This window comes from Triticum aestivum, chromosome 1A (genome assembly GCF_018294505.1).
Source record: "Triticum aestivum cultivar Chinese Spring chromosome 1A, IWGSC CS RefSeq v2.1, whole genome shotgun sequence".
NCBI lineage: Eukaryota > Viridiplantae > Streptophyta > Magnoliopsida > Poales > Poaceae > Triticum > Triticum aestivum.
This window is the reverse complement of record NC_057794.1, coordinates 140,398,048-140,421,503: the sequence shown is the minus strand read 5'-3', so window position 1 is coordinate 140,421,503 and position 23,456 is coordinate 140,398,048. Positions and strand designations below refer to the sequence as shown.

Here is a 23,456-nt window from a genome sequence, read left to right as displayed (position 1 = left end):
AGGTTCAGTAGGTTGAGGAGAAACTCTTTGCTCTACTAGTCGAGGTGAAGATACCCCGAACAGGCCCCTCAAAGGATTACTTTCCATAGTAACAAGTGACAGTAAATTTCAGCACACTATATAAATTTTTCCTTACCAAATTCCACCTACCAAAGGCGCTTCACTCCCCGGCAATGGCGCCAGAAAAGAGTCTTGATGACCCAAAAGTATAGGGGATATATCGTAGTCCTTTTGATAAGTAAGAGTGTCGAACCCAACGAGGAGCAGAAGGAAATGATAAACGGTTTTCAGCAAGGTATTCTCTGCAAGTACTGAAATAAGTGGTAACAGATGGTTTTGTAATGAGATAATTTGTAACGAGCAATAAGTAACAAAAGTAAATAAAGTGCAGCAAGGTGGCCCAATCCTTTTTTTAGCAAAGGACAAGCCTGGACAAACTCTTATATAAGGAAAAGCACTCCCGAGGACACATGGGAATATCGTCAAGCTAGTCTTCATCACGTTCATATGATTCGCGTTCGGTACTTTGATAATTTGATATGTGTGTGGACCGGTGCTTGGGTGTTGTTCTTACTTAAACAAGCATCCCACTTATGATTAACCTCTATTGCAAGCATCCGCAACTACAACAAAAGTATTAAGGTAAACCTAACCATAGCATGAAACATATGGATCCAAATCAGCCCCTTACTAAGCAACGCATAAACTAGGGTTTAAGCTTCTGTCACTCTAGCAACCCATCATCTACTTATTACTTCCCAATGCCTTCCTCTAGGCCCAAATAATGGTGAAGTGTTATGTAGTCGACGTTCACATAACACCACTAGAGGCTAGACAACATACATCTCATCAAAATATCAAACGAATACCAAATTCACATGACTACTAATAGCAAGACTAATCCCTTGTCCTCGGGAACAAACATAACTACTCACAAAGCATATTCATGTTCATAATCAGAGGGGTATTAATATGCATAAAGGATCTGAACATATGATCTTCCACCAATTAAACCAACTAGCATCAACTACAAGGAGTAATTAACACTACTAGCAACCTACTAGCACCAATCCCGGACTTGGAGACAAGAATTGGATACAAGAGATGAACTAGGGTTTTGAGATGAGATGGTGCTAATGAAGATGTTGATGGATATTGCCCTCTCTCGATGAGAGGAGCGTTGGTGATGACGATGGCGATGATTTCCCCCTCCAGAAGGGAAGCTTCCCCGGCAGAACAGCTCTGCCGAAGCTCTAGATTGGATCCGCCAAGGTTCCGCCTCGTGGCGGCGGAGTTTCATCCCGAAAGGTTGCTTCCTCTTTTTTTCTTGACGAAAGACTTCATATAGGAGAAGATGGTCATCGGAGAGCCACCAGGGGGCCCACGAGGCAGGGGCGCGCCCTAGGGGGGCGCCCCCCACCCTTGTGAGAGGGGTGTGGGCCCCCTGGCCTTCATCTTTGGTGAGGATTTTTCATTATTTATTATAAGGTGTTCCGTGGAGTTTCTGGACTTTTGGAGTTGTGCAGAATAAGTCTCTAATATTTGCTCCTTTTCCAGCCCAGAATTCCAACTGTCGGCATTCTCCCTCCTTACGTAAACCTTGTAAAATAAGAGAGAATAGCCATAAGTATTGTGACATAATGTGAAATAACGGCCCATAATGCAATAAATATCGATATAAAAGCATGATGCAAAATGGACATATCAGGGCCCTAGTGACAAGCATTAAGCATAGCAAAGTCATGGCAACATCAATCTCAGAACATAGTGGATACTAGGGATCAAACCTTGACAAAACTAACTCGATTACATGATAGATCTCATCCAACCCATCACCGTCCAGCAAGCCTATGATGGAATTACTCACGCACGGCAGTGAGCATCATGAAATTGGTGATGGAGGATGGTTGATGATGACGATGGCCACGGATTCCCCTCTCCGGAGCCCCGAACGGACTCCAGATCATCCCTCCCGAGAGGTTTTAGGGCTTAGCGGCGGCTCTGTATCATAAAACGTGATGAATCCTTCTCTCTGGTTTTTTTTCTCCCCGAAACCAAATACATAGAGTTGGAATTGAGGTCGGAGGAGCTCTAGGGGGGCCCACGAGGTAGGGGGCGCGCCCTAGCGGGGAGCCGCGCGCCCCACCCTCGTGGACAGGTGGTGGGCCCCCCGGTCTTCATCTTTTGCAAGGACTTTTTTATTATTTCCAAAAGGATGTTCCGTGAAGTTTCAGGTCATTCCGAGAACTTTTGTTTCTGCACATAAATAACACCATGGTAATTCTGCTGAAAATAGTGTCAGTCCGGGTTAGTTCCATTCAAATCATGCAAGTTAGAGTCCAAAATAAGGGCAAAAGTGTTTGGAAAAGTAGATATGACAGAGACGTATCAACTCCCCCAAGCTTAAACCTTTGCTTGTCCTCAAGCAATTCAGTTGATAAACTGAAAGTGATAAAGAAAAACTTTTACAAACTCGGTTTGCTTTTGTTGTTGTAAATATGTAAATCCAGCATTCAAGTTTTCAGCAAAGATTATGACTAACCACATTCACAATAACGCTTAGGTCTCAAGTTTACTCATATCAATGGCTTAATCGACTAGCGAGCAATAATAATAAATCTTGGATGACAACACTTTCTCAAAACAATCATAATATGATATAACAAGATGGTATCTCGCTAGCCCTTTCTGAGACCGCAAAACATAAATGCAGAGCACCTTTAAAGATCAAGGACTGACTAGACATTGTAATTCATGGTAAAAGAGATCCAGTCAAGTCATACTCAATGTAAACTAACAGTAATGAATGCAAATGATAGCGGTGCTCTCCAACTGGTGCTTTTTAATAAGAAGATGATGACTCAACATGAAAGTAAATAGATAGGCCCTTCGCAGAGGGAAGCAGGGATTTGTAGAGGTGCCAGAGCTCGGTTTTGAAATAGAGATGAATAATATTTTGAGCGGTATACTTTCATTGTCAACATAACAACCAAGAGATGGCGATATCTTCCACGCTACACACATTATAGGCGGTTCCCAAACAGAATGGTAAAGTTTATACTCCCCCTCCACCAACAAGCATCAATCCCTGGCTTGCTCGAAACAACGAGTGCCTCCAACTAACAAGAGTCCCAGGGGAGTTTTGTTTGCAATTATTTTGATTTGATTTGCATAAAGCATGGGACTGGGCATCCCGGTGACCAGCCACTTTCTCGTGAGTGAGGAGCGGAGTCCACTCCTCTTGAGAATAACCCGCCTAACATGGAAGATACGGACAGCCCTAGTTGATACATGAGCTATTCGAGCATACAAAACAGGATATTTATTTGAAGGTTTAGGGTTTGGCACATACAAATTTACTTGGAACGGCAGGTAGATACCGTATATAGGTAGGTATGGTGGACTCATATGGAATAACTTTGGGGTTTATGGAGTTGGATGCACAAGCAGTATTCCTGCTTAGTACAGGTGAAGGCTAGCAAAAGACTGGGAAGCGACCAGCTAGAGAGCGACAATAGTCATGAACATGCATTAAAATTAATCAACACCGAATGCAAGCATGAGTAGGATATAATCCACCATGAACATAAATATCGTGAAGGCTATGTTGATTTTGTTTCAACTACATGCGTGAACATGCACCAAGTCAAGTCACTTAAATCATTCAGAGGAGGATACCACCCTATCATACCACATCACAACCATTTTAATAGCATGTTCGCACGCAAGGTAAACCATTATAAGCTCCTAGCTAATCAAGCATGGCACAAGAAACTATGATCTCTAGTTGTCATTGCAAACATGTTTATTCATAATAGGCCGAATCAGGAATGATGAACTAATCATATTTACAAAAACAAGAGAGGTCGAGTTCATACCAGCTTTTCTCATCTTAGTTAGTCCATCATATATCGTCATAATTGCCTTTCACTTGCACGACCGAATAGTGTGAATAATAATAATAGTACATGTGCATTGGACTAAGCTGGAATCTGCAAGCATTCAATAAACAGGAGAGGAGAAGGCAATACGGGCTCTTTTGTCAGATCAACAATAATGCATATAAGAGCTACTTCAACAATTTAATCATGGTCTTCTCCTATCGACCCCCAAAGAAAAGAAAAGAAATAAAACTATTTACACGAGAAAGCTCCCAACAAGCAAAAGAAGAATAGGAAATCTTTTTGGGTTTTCTTTTTAATTACTACTACAAGCATGGAAAGTAAACTAATTAAAAGCTACAACTATTTTTTTTGGTTTTTCTTAAGGTTTATTAAACATACAAGAAGAAAGCATAGGAGGAAAATAAACTAGCATGGATGACACAATGAAAAAGTATGAGCATCGACATCTGGTAATGAGTGTGTGAACATGAATATAATGTCGGTGAGAAATATGTACTCCCCAAAGCTTAGGCTTTTGGCCTAAGTTGGTCTATGGCCATGGTTGGCCTGGCGTATATCCATAATAATAGTTGGGTTCGTACTGCGACGAAGAAGACTCTGATTGCCACTGGTTGGAAATCATCTCCGGATCCCAATGGTAATTAGACTGTCATGGAGGATCAACTTGTGGTTCCGACTCTGGCTCTGTGGCTGATGTAGGGTTCCGGTAGGCGTGAATAGCCTCTAACGGAACAAGGTACTGGCCTACAGATAAATCAAACAAGGAAGGAGCAAGCAGGGTAATAGTCTCAGGATGATGTTTATGAAAGAACAATTTGTATTTAAGCTCCCCTTCCCTATTCTTAACAATAAAGTCATGTGCCACCATACTCTTATAATCTAAATAAATAGTGGGCAGCAAAATGAGCTTGGACTCGGGTAAAAACTGGATATTCGTGTTTGTGGGAGGAAGAAGAAGTGTGTAGGTGCAGGAATAAGTGGAGGAGGGCCACCGTGGGCCCACGAGGCAGGGGGGCGTCCAGGGGGGTAGGGCGTGCCCCTGACCCTCGTGGCCAGGTGCCAGCTCCTCCTGCTGTGTTCTCAGTGCCAAATATTCTCAAATATTCTAGAAAAAATCATATTTAAATTTCAGGGCATTTGGAGAACTTTTATTTTTGGGGTATTTTTATATTGCACGGATAATTAGATAACAAACAGAAAAAAACTTATTTTTATTTTATTTATTATAAATAACGGAAAGTAAAAGGAGGGTACAGAAGGTCGTGCCTTCTAGTTTCATCCATATCATGACCATCAAAAGGAATCCACTAACAAGGTTGATCAAGTCTTGTTAACGAACTCATTCCGAATAACATGGAACCGGAGAAATTTCGAATAACACTATGTTACCTCAACAGGGATATGCACATCCCCAATAATAAGAATATCATATTTCTTCTTGATAATAGGAAGAGGAAATTCAAAACCTCCAAATATAATCGATGGAATTTTTCCAATAGAATTGATACTATGAACTTGAGGTTGTTTCCTCGGAAAGTGTACCGTATGCTCATTGCCATTAACATGAGAAGTGACATTGCCTTTAGTGCAATCAATAACAGCCCCTACAGTATTCAAAAAGGGTCTTCCAAGAATAATAGACATACTATCGTCCTTGGGAATATCGAGAATAACAAAGTCCGTTAAAATAGTAACGTTTGCAACTACAACAGGCACATCCTCACAAATACCGACAGGTATAGCAGTTGATTTATCAGCCATTTGCAAAGATATTTAAGTAGGTGTCAACTTATTCAAATCAAGTCTACGATATAAAGAGAGAGGCATAACACTAATACCGGCTCCAAGATCAGATAAAGTAGTTTAAACATAGTTTCTTTTAATGGAGCATGGTATAGTGGGTACTCCTGGATCTCCAAGTTTCTTTGGTATTCCACCCTTAAAAGTATAATTAGCAAGCATGGTGGAAATTTCAGCTTCCGGTATCTTTCTCTTATTTGTAACAATATCTTTCATGTACTTAGCATAAGGATTCGTTTTGAGCATATCAGTTAATCGCATACGCAAAAAGATAGGTCTAATCATTTCAGCAAAGCGCTCAAAATTCTCATCATCCTTTTTCTTGGATGGTTTGGGAGGAAAAGGCATGGGTTTCTGAACCCATGGTTCTCTTTCTTTACCATGTTTCCTAGCAACAAAGTCTTTCTTATCATAACGTTGATTCTTTGATTGTGGGTTATCAAGATCAACAGCAGGTTCAATTTCTATATCCTTGTCATTGCTAGGTTGAGCATCATCATGAACATTATCATTAACATTATCACTAGTTTTAGGTTCATTACCAGATTATGTTTCAACATCAGAAATAGGAATATCATTTGGATTCTCAGGTGGTTGAGCAATAGGTTCACTAGAAGCATGCAAAGTCCTATCATTTTTATTTTTCTTCCTTTTAGAAGGACTAGGTGCATCTATATTATTTCTCTGAGAATCTTGCTCAATTCTCTTAGGGTGGCCTTTAGGATACAAAGGTTCCTGAGTCATTCTACCAGTTCTAGTAGCCACTCTAACAGCATAATCATTATTCTTACTATTAAATTCATTAAGCAAATCATTTTGAGCTTTAAGTACCTGTTCTACTTGAGTGGTAACCATAGAAGCATGTTTACTAATAAGTTTAAGTTCACCTTTGACATTAGCCATATAATCGCCCAAGTGTTCAAGCATATTGGAATTGTATTTCAATTGTCTACCAAAATAAGCATTAAAATCTTCTTGCTTAGCCATAAATTTATCAAAGTCATCTAAGCATGGGCTAGCAAACTTAGTAAATGGGATTTCAGCTTTATCATATCTGTAGAGAGAATTTACCTTTACTACCTGTGTCGGGTTATCAATACCATGTATTTCTTCAATAGGTAATGGATTAAGATCATATGTTTCTTCAACAGGCGGTAAATTAAGACCGTGTATTTCTTCAATAGGAAGTAAATTCTTAACATCTTCAGCTTTAATACCTTTTTATTTCATAGATTTCTTTGGTTTAGGAATAGGCTCAAGAGCTGACTCGGGAAGTGTCCAATTATATTCATTGGTCAACATATTATTCAATAGAATTTCAGCTTCATCCGGCGTTCTTTCCCTGAAAACAGAACCAACACAACTATCCAAGTAATCTCTGGAAGCATCAGTTAGTCCATTATAAAAGATATCAAGTATTTCATTTTTCTAAAGAGGATGATCAGGCAAAGCATTAAGTAATTGGAGAAGCCTCCCCCAAGCTTGTGGGAGACTCTCTTCTTCAATTTGCACAAAATTATAAATATCCCTTAAAGCAGCTTGTTTCTTATGAGCAGGGAAATATTTAGCAGTGAAGTAGCAAAAGCAGGGTCAGGTTTCATACTAGCATTTGGAGATTGCTTATTCCATTTAGCTAATAACCTCTTAAGTTCATAACTATCTTTGCAAGCTAAAATAGCTAAAGAAGCTTCTTTATCAAAAACATAACCCTTAGGAATAACGGGCAAGTTTTCATCATCATTTTCATCAATATTATCAGATTCAATATTTTCACTCTCTAATCCTAGCAAGTTGTTCATCAAGAAATTCACCAAGTGGCACAGTAGTATCAAGCATAGAAGTAGTTTCGTCATAAGTATCATGCATAGCACAAGTGGCATCATCATTAACATGCGACATATCAGAATGAATAGCAGAAGCAGGTTTAGGTGTCGCAAGCTTACTCAAAATAGAAGGTGAATCAAGTGCAGAGCTAGATGGTAGTTCCTTACCTCCCCTCGTAGTTGAGGGATAAATCTTGGTTTTTGGATCTCTCAAGTTCTTCATAATGATAAGCAGATATAAATCCCAAGTGACTCAAAGAATAGAGCTATGCTCCTCGGCAAAGGCGCCAGAAAATAGTCTTGATAACCCACAAGTATAGGGGATCACAACAGTTTTCGAGGGTAGAGTATTCAACCCAAATTTATTGATTCGACACAAGAGGAGCCAAAGAATATTCTCAAGTATTAGCAGTTGAGTTGTCAATTTAACCACACCTGGAAACTTAATATCTGCAGCAAAGTATTTAGTAGCAAAGTAATATGATAGTAGTGGTAACGGTAGCAAAGGGTAACGATAGCAAAAGTAATGTTTTTGGTATTTTGTAGTGATGATAGCAATAGCAACTGAAAAGTAAATAAGCGAAGAGCAATATATGGAAAGCTCGTAGGCAATGGATCGGTGATGGAGAATTATGCCGGATGTGGTTCATCATGTAACAATCATAACATAGGGTGACACAGAACTAGCTCCAATTCATCAATGTAATGTAGGCATGTATTCCGAATATAGTCATATGTGCTTATGGAAAAGAACTTGCATGACATCTTTTGTCCTACCCTCCCGTGGCAACGGGGTCCTAATGGAAACTAAGGGATATTAAGGCCTCCTTTTAATAGAGTACCGGAACAAAGCATTAGCACATAGTGAATACATGAACTCCTCAAACTATGGTCATCACCGGTAAGTATCCCGATTATTGTCACTTCGGGGTTAATGGATCATAACACATAATAGGTGACTATAGACTTGCAAGATAGGACCAAGAACTCTCATATATTGATGAAACCATAATAGGTTCAGATCTGAAATCATGGCACTCGGACCCTAGTGACAAGCATTAAGCATAGCAAAGTCATAGCAACATCAATCTCAGAACATAGTGGATACTAGGGATCAAACCCTAACAAAACTAAATCGATTACATGATAGATCTCATCCAACCCATCACCGTCCAGCAAGCCTACGATGGAATTACTCACGCACGGCGGTGAGCATCATGAAATTGGTGATGGAGGATGGTTGATGATGACGATGGCGACGGATTCCCCTCTCCGGAGCCCCGAACGGACTCCAGATCAGCCCTTCCGAGAGGTTTTAGGGCTTGGCGGCGGCTCCGTATCATAAAACACGATGAATCCTTCTCTCTGGGTTTTTTCTCCCTAAAACCAAATATATAGAGTTGGAGTTGAGGTCGGAGGAGCTCCAGGGGGCCCACGAGGTAGGGGCGCGCCCTAGGGGGCATGCGCGCGCCCCACCCTCATGGACAGATGGTGGCCCCCCTGGTCTTCATCTTTTGCAAAGATTTGTTATTATTTCCGAAAAGATGTTCCGTGAAGTTTCAGGTCATTCCGAGAACTTTTGTTTCTGCACATAAATAACACCATGGTAATTCTGCTGAAAACAGTGTCAGTCCGGGTTAGTTCCATTCAAATCATGCAAGTTAGAGTCCAAAACAATGGCAAAAGTGTTTGGAAAAGTAGATACGACGGAGACGTATCACCCCCACCCTCGTGGACTGTGGGTGGCCCCCCTCTGGTACTTCTTTCGCCCAATATTTTTTATATATTCTGAAACATGCTCCCGTGAAGTTTCAGGACTTTTGGAGTTGTGCAAATTAGGTCTCTAATATTTGCTCCTCTTTCAGCCCAGAATTCCAGCTGTCGGCATTCTCCCTCTTCATGTAAACCTTGTAAAATAAGTGATAATAGGCATACGTATTGTGACATGATGTGTAATAACAGCCCATAATGCAATAAATATCAATATAAAAGCATGATGCAAAATGGACGTATCAACTCCACCAAGATTAGACCTTGCTTGTCCTCAAGCGAAAGCCAAAATCAAAAATATGTCCACATGTTTAGAGATAGAGGTGTCGATAAAAATAAAATACAGACATAAGGGCATCATGATCATTCTTAGAACAACACACACACACATGTATATAGGGTGGGTCTATTATGATAACACCCCTTAAGACCTTATTCTAATAACACCTACCCTTATTCTGATAACACTCTAGACCGGCAGCCACCCGACGATGACACAAAAGGGAAAAAAAGCCTGGTCAACCCCAGCCCGAAACCCACCCCCACTCCGTGGCTCCCACACTCGTGCCCACGACACGCACCTCCTCCCACTTTCGTCCCCCCGTCTCCTTCCCCATCGAACCACCTCCCTCCACCAACGCCTACACCATACAACCTCCCTCCCCGTGCCGCCCCTCACACCTCGCACCAGACCAACCCCAATCCTCCTCACCTTCTACTGCCGTCGCCGGCAGCCACCAGCGGCGCACCGACCAGGCACCCTGCACTGACTGGCCTTCCACCCACACCTACCCCTGCCGACGTCACCCATCCTTCTCCTCCGAAGAACCCCACCTCCTTCCCACTGCGCCTCCCCTCTCTGGCTACCAACCTCCTGCCCAGATGGTGCTGGTCTACTGGAGACTATGCGCCCTCCCGCGCCGCCCTAGCCCTCCCCCGCACCGGATCCGAGGCAGCCACGACCTCCTGCGCCGCCCCCGCCCTCCCCTACGCCGGATCTGAGGCTACCCCTCGCCGCCCCGCCGATGCGCAGTCCGCCGCGCCTCTCCACACCGCCGCCCACCGTGCCGTCTCGGCAAACTGGCGCCGTTGTCGATCCCCTGCTGGATCCGGCGGCCCGCTCTACTCTGGCGCCCCCAGCGCCCTTTCCTCCACCTCGAATACCGTTGGTCCGGCATCCCCATGCCGCCTCCGTAGCCCAATCGTCCATCTCTAACGCCATCCCCGTGGATCCCTCTAATTCTGCATCGAGCGTGAGGACCTCTTTGCCATGGATCCATGGAGGGACAGATGGAGAGCGCGCAGATGGCGGCGACGCAACTCTGCCATGGATCCATGGTCAGGTAGCACGGCCATGCAATCCAGCATGCGCGCGCGTGCAGTACTGTTGTGGCGGTGAGGCAGCTCGTGTACGCCCATGGCACGACGATTTCCTCGTCATGGTTGCCATTGCGGAGGAACCCTGTCGCTATCTCCGGGTTGCACCATCTCCGCCCGTCGCCGTCCCCAGCACGCGGTCGCCCCTGAAACCCTGCCTCCTCCCCGCCTTTTCCTGCCGCTCTGAGTGAGCATTCTGTTCCTGCAGGGCTCCAGCCCGCCGTGCACATCTCGGGCGGACGCATGATGCGGTTCTGTGCTACTGTACTTGCAGTTTTTTTGCGTGCAACCGCAGTCAGTTTCGACTCCGCGTGCAGTGAAGTTTCGGGCGAGCCGTGTTGGCAGAAAAGGAAGGAAATTATGAGGGTGAGTTCACTTCTGTGGAAAAGGAAGAAAATTAAAACCCCACTTGCCGACGAGACAACAATCTGCAAGCATCATGTGCATGCAGTTCCTTTTGTATATGCGTGCAATGCTGTGTGTGTATGTGTGCAGTACACCCCCATCGGTCATTTGTGTATTTTTTGAGAAAACAATTTGTATTGTCGCATGTGGCGATTTCCCTTGTTTTTGGTATGCTTGCAATGTGGTGTATATATGCGTGCAGTTCACTCCTCTAGTTCCTTTTGAAAAATCAACAAAAAAAACATCACAAAAGAAGTTCATTTCTTTTTCGATGTAGTCCACTACTTTCTGCCCTGCCGTTCACTTTCACCAACCGAAAAAAATGCAGTTCTCTGGTCTTAGCCACGCGGTTCACTTACTTTGACCATGTGGTCCACTTGCCTGGTCTACATGTGTACAAGAAAAGAATATGAAAAAAAGACAACAAAGAATGTCATGCGGTTCACTTTTAGTAGTGTCGTGGTTCACTTCTGGTAGTGTCGCATGTTCACTTAACTCCAACGTGAAGTGCAGAAAAGTATGGAAACGACAAAAAAAATTATTGCGGTTTATTTCTTGATAGTGTTGCGGTACACTTACGCCCGATGTGAAGTGTGATTCACTTCCTCGCTAGAGAAAAATTACGCCCGACAAAAAGAAAATGATGAAGTTCACCCGACTGTCTGATGCAATGCGGTTTTCATTCTGTAGCAGTGTGGTTGACTATATGATGTTGTTCATCCCGTAAGTGCAAAAAAAAATGTTACGGAAGCAGAAAAAACTAATGTGGTTCACTTCTTGATAGTATTGTGGTTCATTTACACCCGATGTGAAGTGCACTCTACTTTCTTGTCCTTGAAAAAATTGTGTTTTAATAAAAGAAATCATGCAGTTCTCTTACCCGTCTGATGCAGTATAGTTTTTCGTCAGATGCAGTGCGGTTTTCAGTCGGATGAAGTACCCATGTCGATTTGGGGTGTCGCCAAAAACAGAGTGTCCGCATTTCGGTAAATTCGAAATACCTCTTAAACCGTAAAGAATTAGAGAGGGTGTTCTACATGAAAAGGTTGCGCATCGTCGATATCTTTCCAACGACGTACCGTTTGAATCATTCTGATCAGCGGTTTGTAAAAATTTCACGAAAAACGGCCGCTGCCACTCGTCGTCAGCCGCACGATTTTTAAAATTAACTTAAAACCGTAAGGAATTTCAAAAACATTTAAACATATGAAAGTTGCGCCTTGTCCATAGCTTTTCAACGGTATATTACATGCCTCGTTTCGACACACGGTTAAAAAACTAGAGCGAAAACAGTACCGAAAATTTAAAAAAAAATTGAAAAACAGAATTCCGCAATTTAATAAATTTGAAACTGCTCTTAAACCGTAACGAATTAGAGAAAACAATAGTTATGAAAAAGATGTGCCTCGACGATATCTATCCAACGGTGTATCATTTGCCTCATTCCGATGAGCGGTTTAGAAAAAAACGCGAAAAAACGCTCGTTGCCCCTATTCGTGGGTCGCACCGTTTTTGAAACTGCTCTTAAACCGCGGGGAATCTCGAAAAGTGTTCAACATGGAAAAGTTGTGCCTAATCCGTAGCTTTCCGACGGTATATTACACGCCTCGTTCTGATAAATGGTTAAAAAATTAGAGCGAAAACAGTACCGAAAAAACACTACGCGCAGTTTTTTCCGACGCGAAGTTCACTAGCCTCTGTAATGCAGTGCTCTTGCTAAAGAAAGTGCAGTGCCCTCGCGTTGAGCATGCAGTGCGGAAGTGTTATCAGAATAACTATTCAGATAATATTATCAAAATAGACGGGCTGTGTATATATATTGCCCCATTTGGGCAATATTTTGATATATATAACCACTATTCTGATCACGGGATCAGAATAATATTCTGATCACAACCTGACCTACCCCGCTAGTAGTACGTTGAACTTCCCTGTGAACTAGGTTGAACTTCTGCCAACATTGCCCAAATGGGGCTTGCGATATACCGTCGGAAAGCTATGGACATCAATATCATGACCCAACTTAAATTTTTGGCAAAATATAAGCGGTTTAAGAGCAGTTTTGAAAATCGTTTTTTCTTCGCACAAAAAACGTGAATCGTATTTTCGATCGCATTTCTAAACCGTTTATCGGAATAAGGCATATAATATGGCGTTGGAAAGCTGCTGCAAAACCGCTCCTTCCACATGTTGAAAGTTTTCTCTAATTCCCTATGGTTAAAGAGTAATTTGAAAAAACGTAAAATTTCGTAAACCGAACAGCTGAGTTCGTTTTTTTGATGTCATTTCTAAACGGCTAATCCAATGGAGGCATATGATACGGCGTTGGAAAGCTTATGAAAATGCGCTACTTTTTCATCTTGAAAGTTTTTTTCTAATTTTGAATGGTTGAAGAGTAATTTAGAAAATGGTCCAAGTCCTACCGAGTTCGTATTTTTGAGCTAACTTTTTAACCGTATGTCCGAATGCAGCAAATGATATGGCGTTGGAAATCTTGAACAAATGCGAAACTTTTTGGTACGTATTGTTTCTCCCAATTCTTTACTGTTACAAGTCAGTTTCGAAAATGGCGAAAAACGTATTTTCATCGTAATTTCTACAAACTTTATCAGAATTGGGCAAATAATATACCGTTGAAAAGCTACGGAAAATGTGAAACTTTTTCATGTTCATGGTTTTCTCTGATTCTTAGCCGTTTTCAAGTAATTGCGAAAATGGCGAGATCATTCGTTCTGCCTTTATCGCGAAACAGATTCTTCGAAAATGCACCGCGTGAAGAACCTGAACTTCTCGGCGTGTGTACCTGAACTTCACTCTGTTTTCACGTGATTTTTTTGCTTGTAGGTCTCCATCCACTGCTCGTAACTCTCCATTCATTCACCGGAATTAAGCAGGTGATATACAGATGGAAAGCTGCTGTAAGCATGCAAGTTTCCCGTGTTAATCATTTTTTCGTACTCACGATGATTTTAAAAGTTTTTCATCTCAAATTCATTCAGCGTTGTAGTTGAACTTCCTACTGTTTTCACATTGAACTTCTGTGATGTATTTTTGTTTGTAATTTTCTCGTTCATTCGTCAGTGTTACACAAATGATATTCCGTTTGTACAAACCTCTCTCACAATAATTTTTTAAACTTTCTCCGACCGAGGACTTGAACTTACACAAATGATATTCCTGCTGTTTTGAAGTAAATTAGAAAATGGCGAGATCATGATTTATGCGTTCATCGCAAACGGAAATGCACTGCGTGAAGTAGTTGAACTTCTGGGGCATGTCTCTTTGAACTTCACTCTGTTTCACTTTATTGTATTTTTCTTATATGAAATACACACCATGTAGTACGTGAACTTCCAGTTGTTATCACTTTGAACTTCTCTCTGGTTTGAGAGAATTATTTTAAAACACAAAAAATAACATTTTTTTATGTATTTTGGACATCTAAATACACGGTAAACCTCTCCCAGAAGAATTTTTTGAACTTTTCCTCGCCGAGCACTTGAACTTCTAGCAAACATTTTTTCGTTTATGAGTTGTTTTTAAAAGTGCAGAAAAAGGCGTTGTGTTTTTTATTTTTTGAACAGGTAAATGAATTTCACCTTTTTATATTTTGATTAAAGAATCGTATTCGATTTTTATACGAAAAAAATCAAGCATGGAAATACAAGGTGAACCTCTCTCACAAGAATTTTTGAACTTCCCCGGACAGAGCACTTGAACTTCTTTCAACAAACCTTTTAAGCTTTTTTTTTTCTATACTCTTATTCTCACCTGAAATGCATTCCTTGCAGTACTTGAACTTCTCATTGTTTTCACTATGAAAATTCTTTCAACAGGTAAGAATTTTTGAATGCATAAAAACGTGTTGTAAACGGTATACATGCAAATTTTAAACTGCTCGTCGAAATGTAGCACATAATATACCGTTGGATAGCTTATGAATAGCAGCAAGTTTTTCATGTAGACAAGTATTACAAATTCCTACCGTGAGAGTAGTTTTAAAATGGCAAAACAATGTTGTTTTTGCTTCTTTTTTTAAACATGTAAATGAACGACGGACGTCTCGCACATGAATTTTGAACTATGCTAGGAGGAGCACATGAACTTCTTGCAACAAACCTTTTAAGCCTTTTTGTTTTCTATTCTTATATTCTTATCTGAAACGCATTCCGTGTAGTAGCTGAACTTCCCACTGTTTTCACCTCGAACTTCTGTCACGTATTTTTTGTTCAACCTCTCTCACAAGAATTTTGAACTTTCTCGAGCCGACCACTTGAACTTCTAGCAATAAAACTTTTATCCTTTGCTTTTTCATTCTTTTTTTAATACAAAATGCACATCGTGTAGTACGTGAACTTCTCGCAGTTATCAATCTGAACTTCTTAGATCATGCGATCCGCCTTCATCGCAAAAACAGAGTCTCCGAAAATGCACTGCGTGAAGAGGTTGAACTTCTGGAGTAGTTCTGTTTGAACTTCACTCTGTTTTCCACGTGCCGTTTTTTGCCCTTAACTCCCCACCCACTTACCTGAATTGAGCAAATGATATACCGATGAAAAGCTATTGAAAAGACGCAACTTTCCGGTGTTGATCATTTTTACATACTCGCGAAATTTGAACATGTAGTTTTTCTATAAAAAAAGGGGGAAAATCTTTTTTAAACTTTTTTGTTGTTCCTTTTTTTAATTTGAACTTCTTCATTTTATTCTTTAATAATGAGAAAATCTGAGTTTTTTATATACACTTCGAACTTCTCTGTTATTTTCATTTGAACTTCTTAGTCTTATTTTTAGAAAAACAATGTTTATATATGAGGATCAAACATTTTTTAAAAATTGAACTTTATAGTTTTGTTTTCCCGTACGCATCAAACGACTCTCTTTTTTATTTTGAACTTCTTCATTTTTTTTCCTTTAGTAACAAGGAAATCCTAAGTTTTTTTTGTAAATATCAATTTCTTTATCTTTGTAATTGGACTTCTTGGTTTATTTCTTTTAGTAAAAAATCGTAATTTTTTAATAAATATTAAACTGATCCATTATTTAAATTTAAATTTACAGAGTTTTTTTATTTTTTAAACGGTGAAAATCCTTTGTATAAATTTTAAACCTCTCTATTTTAAAAAATTGAACTTCTTGTTTTTTATTTTTTGAACTTCTTGTTTTCATTCTTTAATATTGATGAAATTTTGAATTTTTTAATAAACATCAAACTGCTTCATTATTCGAATTTGAACTACCATCTTTCTAATTTGCACTTCTTGGTTTTATTGTTTAGAAAATGAAACAATATTTTTAAATGAACTTTTTTCAACTTGTTTTTATTTAAGAAAATGGGAAAATTCTATACTTCTTGAATGAACATTGATCCATTATTTCTTGTAATTTCAACATCTTGGTTTATTCTTTAGTAATTGGCGAACCATTGAACTATCCTATTATTTTAATTTGGACGTCTATGTTTAATTTTTAGAAGCGAGAAAATGAAGCTTATTTTAGAAGCGAGAAAATGAAACTTCGGGTGATGAATTTTTGAACTGCTAACCATTGTTTTTTATGTATGAAGTGCCATGGATCATATTGATTAAAATAAAAATAAAAATGTTAAGCGCAAGAAATTTCATTTGCGAAACAGTAGCTATCAACGACATGCATGTGTGCACCACGTGACACATGTGGTAAGCAAACAATTCAAAAAAATGGCAGGCGCGTGTAGTTTTATTTTTTAGAGAAACATGCGTGCGCAGCTAGAAATACTTGTGTTGGTGCAAATATTGAAAAAGAGTGCATCGCTTCTTGTTTTTTCAAGGAACAGCGTTAATCGCTTGTGAACCAGTAGTGTTGCAAAGATAACAAAATCCACTAGCGTGCATCGTTTCTGAACTACTAGGCCTCCACTTACCAATGAGCCCAGCCCAAATTATTTATTCTCTAATGTAGCCCACTGTGAATGCTCGTTTTCAACCTATAGGCAGCACAGCAGGCACACACGCAAAAAACAGAGGGATAGAAATTCAGATTACCCCACCATACTGGGTGATTTAGGCAACAAATAGCATCGAGCTGAACATGAAAATTGTAAAACTCTTCGTCGCTAATCCATTCCACCAGAGCATGCAACTTATTATTCAGAAACGAAGGAGATAATTTAAACATTGAACCGCCTGTTTTTCTGAATTTGAACTTCAGCATAACTTACGTGAATCTCTATATCCCTCACCAAAATACGTCCAAGGCAGAGCTTCGGCAGCGCTGTGGAGGTCTTGAAGCCGGAGCAAGTTCAGGGACGCATCATGAAGACCAGCAGCGACGTGCATCAGCAGCCGACAGGAGACTGGGGCGATGCGCGATGTGCGTTGTCCAAGGCAGAGCTTCAACTGGTGGTTGGGGCAGCGCGCAGAAGCCGACACAGCGAGCTTTGGCCAGGGCGACGCGTGGATGTCGGCTGCTGCATGCATCCATTTGAGATCCATGGCTACCAAAGGGCGCAGGCGCGAGGAGAGGGCCGGGTGGAAGCGTGTACCTGAAATGCATCCACACAAAATGCTTTTTACCTTTTCTCAAGAGAAAAGTTCACACAATTTCAGTTTGGGTGTACCTGAAATGGTAAAGCACAAGATTTGTTGATGTTCTCTGTTCTATTGTTTGCAATTTTTCAATGCTGCGATTTGTGAGCTTGAGAATAAAAGGTAATATCCTGCACTGCTATGCCCAACACCTATCAAGGTCGGTAGATTCCTTTCCTGGTTCATTCAATTCATATTTAGGTACAGAGAACTACGTATGTCCGGATTAGGTCTGTCAGAAGACGTTCATTCTGAACCTTGAGGTTTCCATGCTCTTTTATCGCATTACCAATCTGCAAAGTGTTCTGAACCTTGAGGTTTCCATGCTCGTTTATCATTTGGACATTTGTTACATTTCTTTTTTAAAAACTAGCACATAAAGTGCTTTCAAAGTATTTTAGAAAAAGATATCATCTCCACGACATTGTTTTTTTGAACTCACTTTGGCAGTAGAACCTGAACTATTTCAAGACATGATTTTTGTTTGAACTTGAACCTAAAGTGCAGAACACACATGGAAAACACTCGTGCAATGCAAGCTATATCAATTAGCAGGCACAAGGGCTAAGCTAGAAGGGAAAACGAACACACAAAGCTAGTACTAGTGCACTGAGACGTTTTAGCGCACATTTTGCGTGCACTCACCAAGAAGTAGAGAAGTGAAGTGTGAAGAAGCACACAGGAGGCACGATGGATAGGAACCTGTGGTGCAGCGGCCGCATCAGGGGACGGGCTGGGGACGGAGGAGCTCACTGGAGCATCACCACCTCCATGCGCGCGAATTTGGGGCCGGTTAAAAGTGAGATGCGTCCTGGAAGAGTCGCCCTGCTGTTGTGCCACGAAGTGGACTGCAGCGACCCACCTGCCTTTGTTGATGCATATGTGAGTGAGGAGGTGAGCAGCAGGATGAGCCAGGGGCATCGGCCAGGAGACAGAGGAGCGGCGTGGATCCGCCGGGGCGGCGATGCATCGGGTTGTGGGTGGCGGTGGGGGGCTGCCCGATCCGCGACAGGAGATGGCCGGTGCTGTAGCTACTTGCGACGGTGGGGGAGACCAGGGCAGCGTGGGGACGTAGTGGGCTGGAAGTGCGGACTGGATCGAGGCGTCGTGCCGGCCGACGGTGGGACGGCGGGTCGATTGGGGTGCCGTCTCCGGCGAATGGTGGAGCGGCTGGTCGGGTCGGCCTGCTTAGAGGTAGGGTGGGTCGGCCTCGCGCTGGAAGGAGGCGGGGACGACAGTGCGCGCTGGCGGGCCAGAAGGAGGCGGGGGCGCCGGCGAGCTGGAAGGAGACGGGGTAGGCAGCGGCGGTGGATCGGGAGAAGATCGGCGGCGGCGGCGCGATGCCGTGAGGAGTGGGTAGATGGGTTCGGGAGAGGGTAGGGGAGGGAGTCGTGGGAAGTGGGTGCGGTGGTTTTTTTCTTTGACCGGTTGGAGTTCGGGAACGCCTCTTCGGGCGCTATATAAGGCACACTCTAATTCTGGAATTAGAATAGTATTGTCTTATATATATATATAGGAAAATGGTTGTATACTGCTGAGAGTACGTACTCCCGCTTCTCATATATATATTACTCCCTCCGTTCCAAAATAGATGACTCAACTTTATACTAAAGTTAGTATAAAGTTGAGTCATCTATTTTGGAATATTTGGATCACAGCCAGGCCCTATACTATATATAGGAGCGACGAGCTGTTTCCGAACTCCCGAAAACCCCATCGGACCGATTACAGAAAAAAAAACACCCCACCCCACCCGCTTGCCCCGATCCCCACCCTGACATCCCTCGATCCCCTTCCCCGAGCGCCGCCACCCTCCTGGATCTCGCCGTCCCGCGCGCCTCCTCCCGCCGGCTGACCTACCCAAGGCGCCCCCACCAACTCCCAACGAGAGCCTCCGCATCCCGCGAGCCCCCCGTCGGCGAGCGTCTCCCTCCTCGTCGCCGGTGTCGTGCCCCCCGCCGGCTACACGGGCGCAGAGGCTCGCCGCGTGCCCCCGCTCCGCCGCCTCAAGGACAGGGTTACAGGCCCCGGTCTCCGGCCAAGCTGTCGTCCAGGGGTCAGACGCCTTGGGAGGTCACGCCGTATCCCGCCTGCATGCGTCCCTCGCCGACGCATCTCCAACTCACCATGGACGGCTTCCTCGCCGGGCTCGATCTTCTTCTCCAGCCTCCGTTAAGCGAGCCTACCTTTCCTCCGGCCGCAACAGCACTCAAGCCGTTTGCCGCTGCTACCTCCGGCCGTTCAACTATGTAGCCCCAAGACGTCCACCGCCTCAGCCGCCCGGTTCCCACTGCTGCATTTGTCCATAATTTTGCACCCAGTTTATTCAGAGAGATGCTAAGTGATGTTTGCCGTTCTATGCTACTGCGAACATGGTGCAGCATGGCTCGTCGATGTCATTCAAGAAATTTGCTCTCCACTTGGGTTCCCCTGACCCGGTGCCTCTTGTGTTCTCTGACGGTCGCGTGGTCGACTGGTCGAGGGTGTCAAACTGTCAATCGCCAGTGGAGTTTATCGTGGGACCAGACCACCGATCGATCGAGCATGCAGCATTCCGCCTGGCCGTGCGCCGCCAGAGGCAAAGCGCAACATGTTGTGCGACATCCGTGTCGGGCTTGTCTCCGGGTCTTTCGAGAGATCGATGGATCAGATGAAGATTTCCTATGAGCTAGAGATCAAGCTCTCGTGGAAGTAATGGCCGTAGCAGAACCGTGACCGGCATCGTTCGAGACGTTGCCATCGCATGCGCGCTCTTTTTGCTTTGCTCTTTAGTAGGTCTTTGTTTGCATGTGCGCGCTTTTCGGAAGTTAGGCCGCAGGTACTAGTGCTGCCGTGCACAGTTTGCTCACCGGCAAGCTTGGGGGTCTAAGAGGCGACCTGACATTGCCTCCAACTATCATTTAAGTTTTATTTGGTTCGGTCATCCATCCCACGCACGGAACGATGGACTACAGTCTGGAGGAGCTGGGAAGCAACAGAGCAATCAATTATCCAAATCATCATTGGCAATAATTTAAGCAGTGGAGTTTATCTTAATATCAGTTAGTTTGTTTATCTAATATCAACCTCGCCTGAGATGTTCTCTCCGGTCTCGTGTAACAACGTTGGTTGCTCGCTGGAGCGAATAAAGGACCGCACGAATCTCCCTTCCACCCCCTCTCTACTTCATTGTTTCTAAAATTTGGTCTTGCAGTCCAATGTGACTCCAGGTTGAAGTTTGATGCATATTATACGTGATTGTTGTACATTATATCCAACTACGGATGCATAAAACCTTTTATCTGATTGCACGTGATTGTGCAGTCCAAGGTTGACTCCAGGTTGAAGATTGTAGTAATTCAAAAAAAATTTGTATAGTCTCGTGCTGTGAAATTACAGCAGAGAGCAGTGGAGCCTCCAAAAAACGAGCAAGTGCAGATAAAAAATGGATACGTTCCTAAGGTGCCGGTGGTTATGCCAAAAATGGAAATAAATTATTTTAGTGTTTCCTTTTACCTCGAACCAATTAACTTATGTAATTTCATAAACATGCATGTCGTGCAAAACCATTGCATTAGAACGTATGAAGCCAAAAGGGAAATTAAGGGATCTATGTGGTGCCATGTTAGCAAGAAAACACCATTGAAAAAAGAAGCTCACGTACATTTTTTTATGTAAGCTCATATACATTCAGGGAGACATTTGACATAGAAAAGTTATTACATACAAAAAAGGTGTGTATAGTGAAAAATGTCGAGAAGTTCAAGGTTAACCATTTAGAAAAGATTCAAAAAATGCGCAAATTGGCTCTGTTTTTTTACTAATATCGCATAAATTCAAATACACCGACAACCGAAGTTGGGAGTTATACTCACAACACACCTTAAAAAACCTAGAAGCGGAGCGGTTCAATGTTTACTAAAACCTCAAATTTCTTCAATCACTAAAGACAATCAAGAAGATCATAGGAAGTTCAAACAGAAATAATAGAGCAGTTCAAAAGTAAAAGACACTTAGAAGCGGATGTTTCACCATTTCTAAAATAATAAACAAGAAGTTCAAATTTTAAAAATAGAGAAGTTCAAAAATAATAAAAAGGACTTTCATTGTTTCTAAAATTAAAAGAAAACTCTAGAAGTTGAAATTGAAATAATGGACAATTCAATATTTATTACAAAACTAGGATATTGTCTTTACTGAAATAAATAAATCAAGAAGTCCAAGTTACAAAAATAGAGAAGTTTCATATTTATGACAAAAGTCATATTTTCCTTGTTACTGAAAAATAAAATGAAGAAGTTCAAATTAAAAAAAAGTTCGATGGATATACAAAAACTCAAGTTCTTTCCGTTTCTTGGAAAAATAAAAGTATAAAGTTTATTTTTTAAAAAAATGGTGCTTATTTAAAAACATATTTTTTCTAAGAATAAGACTAGGAAGTTCAAATTAAAATAAAAGAGAAGTCCAAAGATTATGAAAAACTCAGATTTTTCACGTTACTAAAGTATAAAACGAAGAAGTTCAAATTAAAAAAGGAACAACTAAAAATGTTTAAAAATAGATTTCCCCATTTCTAAAAAAACTAGAAGTTCAAACGAAAATAACGAAGTGGTTCGATGTTTATTTAGAAACTAACATTTTACCGTTATTAAAATACTCAAATATCCCTTAGTATTGAAGAATCAACCATGTTTAAATTGAAAAAAATATTAAGAAATAAAACCAGGAAGTCCATATTAAAAAGATGGAGAAGTTCGATAATTATGGAAAACTCATATTTTCCTCGTTATTAAAGAATGGAAATAAGAAGTTCAAAAATAAAATAATAAGAAGTTCAACTTTTAAAAATGGAGCGCTTCAAAATTCACAAAAAAAGGATTAAGGAATTCAGATTAATATTTATAAAAAACTTAGATATTTTCACGTAACCGAGAGAAGTTCAGGTTGATAAACTACCAGAAGTTCACGTTCTACACGGTGTGCATTTTGTATTAAAAAGGAATAAAAATGCAATGGTTAAATTTGTTGTCGTTATAAGTTCAAGTACTCCGTCGGAGAAAGTTAAAAAAATTATTGTGAGAGAGGTTTGTACAACAAGAATATCATTTGTGTAACACTGACGAATTGATAAGAAAATTACAAATGAAAATACGTCACAGAAGTTTAACATGAAAACAACATGAAGTTCAACTACTACGCTGGATGAATTTCAGATGAAAAACTTTTAAAATCATCACGAGTATGAAAAAACGATTAACACGGGAAAGTTATGTGCTTACAGCAGCTTTCCACTGGTATATTACTTGCTCAATTCCGGTGAGTGGATAGAGAGTTACGAGCAGTGGATGGATACCTACGAGCACAAAAAGCACATAAAAAAGCAGAGTGAAGTTCAGGTACACGCGACGAGAAATTCAGGTTCTTCACGCGGTGCATTTTCGAAGAATGTATTTCGCAATAAAGGGAGAACACATGATCCCGCCGTTTTCGAAATTACTTGAAAACGGCTAGGAATTAGAGAAAACCATCAACATGAAAAAATTTAGCATTTTTTGTAGCTTTTCAGCGGTATATTATTTGCCCCATTTCGATAAAGTTTGTAGAAATTATGGCGAAAATATGTTTTTCACCATTTTTGAAACTGAGTTAAAACCGTAAAGAATTGGGAGAAACAATACATACCAAAAAGTTTCGCATTTGTTCAAGCTTTCTAACGCCATATCATTTGTTGCATTCGGACGCACGGTTAAAAAATTAACTCGAAAATACGAACTCGGTAGGACTTTCACCATTTTCTAAATTACTCTTAAACCATTCAAAATTAGAAAAAAC

At 41.4% G+C, this 23,456-nt stretch overlaps 1 long non-coding RNA gene across 1 annotated transcript; it reads right to left on the bottom strand.

Moving 5' to 3' along the window:
* Window positions 1–17,132: 17,132 nt before the first annotated feature.
* On the bottom strand, window positions 17,133–19,079 carry LOC123041206 (uncharacterized). Its single transcript, XR_006418420.1, has 2 exons — window positions 18,348–19,079; window positions 17,133–17,602 (listed from the first exon to the last, which is right to left on the bottom strand). It is a non-coding gene; the product is annotated as an uncharacterized lncRNA (long non-coding RNA).
* Between the last annotated feature and the right edge of the window lie 4,377 nt (window positions 19,080–23,456).